Source organism: Pieris napi, chromosome 24, assembly GCF_905475465.1.
Source record: "Pieris napi chromosome 24, ilPieNapi1.2, whole genome shotgun sequence".
NCBI lineage: Eukaryota > Metazoa > Arthropoda > Insecta > Lepidoptera > Pieridae > Pieris > Pieris napi.
Window position 1 is genome coordinate 7,052,947 of NC_062257.1, and position 6,395 is coordinate 7,059,341.

Consider the following 6,395-nt stretch of genomic DNA (forward strand, 5'->3'; position numbering starts at 1 on the left):
AAAGCCCACTAACAAATAAATACAGAGAGAAAATTTTACACTACACTAAGCTAATAAGTTTCTTGTATTTGCCTTTCTAAGTTTCGTAAATGTTTTTATATTTTTGTATTCCATTTTCCATCTTTGGTCTATATCTTTAGTATAATTGGTATTTGTTGTATATAATTTAAGTTAACTTATCTAAATAAATAAGTATATACTATGCTATTCAAAGTTTATTTCAATATTTTAGCTTATATGAAACAATAAAATAAAATAATGGCTCTTAATTATAAATCTGAATTATAAGGTATGATAGACAGGTATGATTTGGGAAACCTTTAAATACCTGTATCGGGGTTCCCAGCTTTATTATAACAAACTTAATATTTAATTCATAGCTAATATTTTTTTTGTTTTTTTTTTAATTACAATTTACAGCAACATTATAGGTTAACAATATTTTGTTTACATTAGTTAAATAATTATATGTGAAGACAATGTACTCTTAGAATAAATCTACTATACTATAAAAGTTAGTATACATGTTCCTCAAATATTTACAAATATCAAAACCGTAGAATATTATACATCCTCGTTTATTGTTTCGCAATCTGTTATCAGTCTGTTCGATATTTCCTTCTTAACTAATAACTTATTCTAACAAAATAAAGCCTTTGTTTTATCCAATATAATGAAATGGTCTTTTTCGTGAATCTAAAAAGAGAGGAAAGGTAGGTCCGTCTTATTTATTGTTATTTATATTTGTTATTCTTTCATCATATCTATATATATATATAATTCTACTGTCCGTGGTACGATCTGGGTTCGACTCCGATATTTCGATTTCGATACAGGAAACTTCCGACTTTTGGTTAAAAACAATTCGAAGTTTAAAGTGTGGGTACTAACTTAAATTTATATTGATGATCTTTCAAAAAAGCTTTGCCAATACAAAGGTAAAAGATTATTAATATACATCGTTTTGCCAATTTTTTGTAAAATATTCTAAAATATTAAGTTAATTTAAACGCTGTCGATTAGATTATAAATTAATATTCTGCAAAATCCCGCAGGGATCGTATTCAAGCTTCAAAGCCTAGAGGGCAAGTTAAATATAAAATATATTTTATAAAAACTCCTACCCCAATTATTAATCATGAATCATTTATAGGTATTTACCGTTAGTATTTACGCACTAGTGGTCCTGGAATTGATTTTCAGCGATAAATATTATATTAATTTTACAAGTAATCTTCATAGGTATATATAATTCTTCTGTGAGTGTGTATGTCACTGAACTTTTCTCAAACGACTGGACCGATTTTGATGAAATTTTTTCATCAAAAAATCATTCGGAAATCATTTTCGGCAAACGGCAAAGTAATTCGGACGTCTCAGAATGGGAGTCGAACCCAGATCGTTACACGTGTACACACGGACAGCAGAATTATATATATGAAGATATGATGAAAGAATAATTTTTGATTGTCTTTTTTGTCTTGTTACTTCTGTTTCTTCTTCTTCTCTCAAGAAGGTGAAGAGGTCGCCCAAAAAAAAGGGGAATAGAATAAATAGAAGCGGTAGCAGGAAACGAATGGAGAAAGAGAGCCATAGACAGAGTCAGTTCGAAAAAGCTGTAGGAGGCCTTTACCCGTGAAGGGGTTCCGATCTACGGTACTGAAGGAAGCTAGGATATAGAATAACAATCAAAAGAAAAGAAAAAAGGGCGGCGTGTACCTATATACGCGCGTAAGAAGTTAGACTTCTTTGGCTTAAATAATTAATAATAAATATTTAACGTTAATAATTTAATAATATTTCGTATATTATTCAATAATATTATTCATTCAATTTAATAACTAGGTATGTTTCATAACCTTTTAACTAAGTAACAATAGGTCTTTGTGAAAAAAGCATTGCTAAATTTCTTTGAAAAAATAATTAAAACCCCTTTATTTGTTTAAAAGGTACTACAAAGGTCATTCAAAATTTAAAAAGAATTCGTTAGTAGGGAACTTCATTCTGATAATTTTGTGTCACGGTGCGCGCGCATCGTAAAATTTCACTCTCATCATTTTTTCATAACGTAAGAAGTATAACTTCAAAAATGTAAAATAAATCTAAGCTGTGTATTATAATTTGTTTTTTTGTCATGATTGGAAATTAAACGGGCTTTTTTATTATTATTACTTCTGTTTCTTGCTATTATATTTCTTTTTTACTGTCATGTATTAATGTATTTTCTCATTTAAGCAAATGTTGTAATGTTCTTAATGAGAAATAAACATCTTAAACCGTAAGAACAACTAGTACTTTTAAAGTACCTACAATTATGTACCTACTGCTTACATCAGCAAATACCTTCTGAAAAATTTAGTGAACGTTTAAAGTTTTAAAATTGTATTAGGAAAACTGTAAACTAAAAATGACTCGACAAAAATGGTATTTTAAAAATATTTCGCAGCGCTGAATGTTAAATTGTACTTAAATCTCTTGACTTGTAACGCCTTTTGGGCGAAAATGGGTCTTTGAAATTAAAATAAGCGTCGCCGAGCAAGTTCCAACAACGCTTTTAAAATTCAAATGAAACCCACATCATGATAATCGTGCTAAAAAATCTATTCTACATTATGTTTAGTGTTCCTTGCGTAACCAAATTAGCGCTGGTACTCTGAAAGTTTCAAAGGATACTGATTTTTGCATGCAATTTATTTCGTAGGGACAGAAGAAAAAAGTATCACTTAACATCAGGTGAGCCTCCTGCCGGTTTGCCTCCTATCACATAAAAAAAAAAGCTTAGAAACTCTTAAAATACGCGATCCACCCGTATCACCTCGACATCCGCCGTTTCACAACTGAGCGTTTTTCTGGCTTTAGCTGGCTGCCCACTGAAGTATTTCCGAACCAATTCGACTAAGGGTCCTTCAAGCAAAGAGCGTACCAATTCTTAAAAGGCCGGCAACGCACTCGCGAGCCCTCTGGCATTGAGAGTGTCCATTGGCGGCGGTATCACTTAACATCAGGTGAGTCTGTTTGCCTGTTTGCCCCCTGTTCTAGAAAAAAAAAACGCGAGTCGAGCCCCAGTCTCCTCCTGCTAATAGCAGGGTGCGAACCACCTGAAGGGGGCATACGCCCCGAACGGGTCCAAAAACCCCTCTAGGGAATCAAATCGATATTACTTAACGAAAGTAATGCAAACAATGCAACGAGTGTTCTTACGTGTTAACTAATAAAATAATAATGACCAGTGGCGCTACAACCTTTTTAGGTCTGGGCCTCAGATTTCTGTATCTGTTTCATAATCATTTGTCAATCTATGATAGGTGATCGGCCTGTGCCTGACACACGCTGACACACAAATTAGATGATTATATTCAAGATAAGAATGCTTGGAAACATGCTGGTCCTGCTCCATAGGACAATCATAGAGCCTGGACAAAATCAAATTGGTTGCTGATTTTTTGCTTTAGCATATTTTTGTTATTATTAATTTTTTTTTTTTAATTTATATAATGCTACAAATGTAATTATTTTTTTTTTTTGTATCTCACACACTGTTTTGTTGTGTTTTTTTTTTAATATTTTTATTACTCTTTAATGTTAATATTCTACGGTTTCGATATTTGTAAATATGTGAGGAACATGTATACTAACTTTTTTAGTATAGTAGTTTATTCTAAGAGTACATTGTCTTCACATATAATTATTTAACAAATGTAACAAAATATTGTAAACCTATTTTAAAAGAGTAAGTGTGGAGTTTCTTGCCCATTCTTCTCCACACGAAACTACCTTTTGGAAGGGGCAACTAGAATCATCTTTATATTTTTTTTTTGACGTTCAAAAGTGCCATTTTAGATGGTCTAATTGAAATAAACGATTTGACTTTGACTTTGACTTTGACGCCGTCGACTTGTTGCGTCTAAAGCAAGTCGCAAAAATTCCTCACGAGTCACGATGTTTTTCTACACCGTTCGAGGGAATGTCGACGGGGATCAAACCAACGACCTCAGGGATGAGAGTCGCACGTTGAAGCCACTAGCCAACACTGCTCTTCCTAATAATAATTTATTTATTGCAAGTCACTTTTTAAAAACGTAAGTCGGAAGATCTTTTAATTCTTTTGGTAAATTATTGTAAACCTTAATTGCTATACAAAGGGTGTTTTTTCGAAACAGTTGCTCTAATACATTTCTTTCTTTCCCCAAACTATAATTCCATATCTAAGTATAGATGAAACATATGCATGATAAGCAGCTAATACTGTAGCATGGTTAACAGTTTCCCTTAGTCGTTTTAACACAAAAACGAAGCTGTCTATTTTGTTCTGTAATTTTTCAATATGTGCTTTCCAACTATAAAATTTATCTATCGTAATACCTAATAAATATAGTTTAAAAAAACTATAAAACACATCAAACTAAAAAGTGAAAAAAATTCCTAATTTATAGTTCCTGTTTTATAATTTTTTAAACTATATTTATTTTCCACTTTTTAGTCCTAGCAGCAATACGTGTTGTCTCAATTTAATCGTATTGCTTTGTGGACTTAAAAAAATTTCATTGTTTTTTCGAGATAAACCTATGAAATTATTATATTATTGTCGCTGATTCTTTATAAGTGTACAAAGTTTGAATTAAATCTGTCCGTTTAAAGTGGGTCAAAATCGAGTCCGAAGGAGTCGGTTACATACATACATACATACATACATAGATACATACATACATACATACAGGTGAAGCTAATATAAAGCGTGTAACAATACACACTCGTTCATTATGTCTAGATCATTGCTTTTATATTGTAAGTCTATTTGTGTTTTAGAGTTATATGTCTGAAAATGGATTATGTAATTACCTATTATAGTCTGTGTCCGCACAGACTCAATATTAAAAGATAATCTGTCAATATAGTGTCGACATAATGTTCCAATTGCAAATTTGCACCGCGTTTGTTTGGCTCTCACCTCAAATTAGCACTCGTGTCAATATTTCTCTCACGTTTTACTCACATAAAGTACGCGTTTCACTCATAATTTAAATTATGTTGAACCTAGCGTACTCTATATAAGAGTATTGTTTTTGGCAATATCATATTCCAACGGCGCTACACAGTACACTATATGGTTATGGTTTGTGGACTCAGTTTCCGAACTTAGACTTTCACTAGGTCCGTTGTACGTAAGTCCTGGCTAACTAAGCCAGCCTTACTCCTTCCAAAAGCGCAGGAGCTTCCTGGGCACTTCGCAGGCTTCACGGAGCGACCTCACAGTGTCGCATTCCAGGACTACGTGGGTGACTGATTCCTCTGCGCTGAAACAGCCTCTGCAATGGGGCTGTCTGTCGCGCCACGCTATATAGATTTCACTAAGTTTGTACACTTTGCTCATTTTTATTTCATACTAGAGACCTGGTGAACTTTGTCATACCTACATTATTATTATTATTAAAGCTTTATTTAATCCATACATACAACAATTGTTAGTTTATATTCCTTAATATAAACTAACAATTGTTTATTAGTATTAGTTAAGTTAGTAAGTTTTAACAAAATTTAAGTTAGATTTTATTTTTTATTTTTTATATCTGGTTTTTGTACGGCCCCTTTTAGGGTAAAAGCCTCCTCCATATTTTTACATTTTTCTTTGTTTTGCGCAACATCCATCCAGTTTTCCCCGCTAGTTCTACAATGTCATCTGTCCATCTTTTCCTTTGTCGTCCTATACATCTCTTTCCAGTAGGTCCAGTCCATTTTGTTATTTCTAGTGTCGTCATACCTACATATCTGTGTCAAAACTTAATTTAGTTTTTTAATGGACCAAAGAAATCCGAACTCAAACGACAGCTATGAATTCTGTAAAGACAAAATGCAATGAATATTTCCCTGCTTTACAGCGTGTCAGCGCGTCAAAAAGTATCACAGCTGTAGAAAACATTGAAATTATCTGTATTTATTTCCGCGGAGTTGGTATCGACTAAAAAATGGAGGGTTTTGGCAGAAATGGCTCAAATAGAGGACACCGTGAGTTAAATTCGGTAACATCGTCGGTTATATTTAAAATCATGTAAAATAATTATTGTAAATTTATAATACATAAATACATAACTTCAATCCGTTAAATTTTTTTTTCTTTAAAAAGATATAGTTTAGTTACTTAATTTAGCTATAGGCTAACCGCACCCACCTCTATAGATCACCCACATCTAGCCCTCCTATCTACAATCTCTGTTGAATGTTTTTTCTAGGGCATTCACGCATCATTCTTCCGCATGATTGCATAGAAGGCATACAGTGCACTGAACTGCCAGACATCATTCTAAAAATAAATTATAACGTAAAAACAAAAATTCAATAAAAATTTCTTTATAAGTCTGGTACTTGTTTCCAACTCAAATACTTTAAACTTTTGGAGG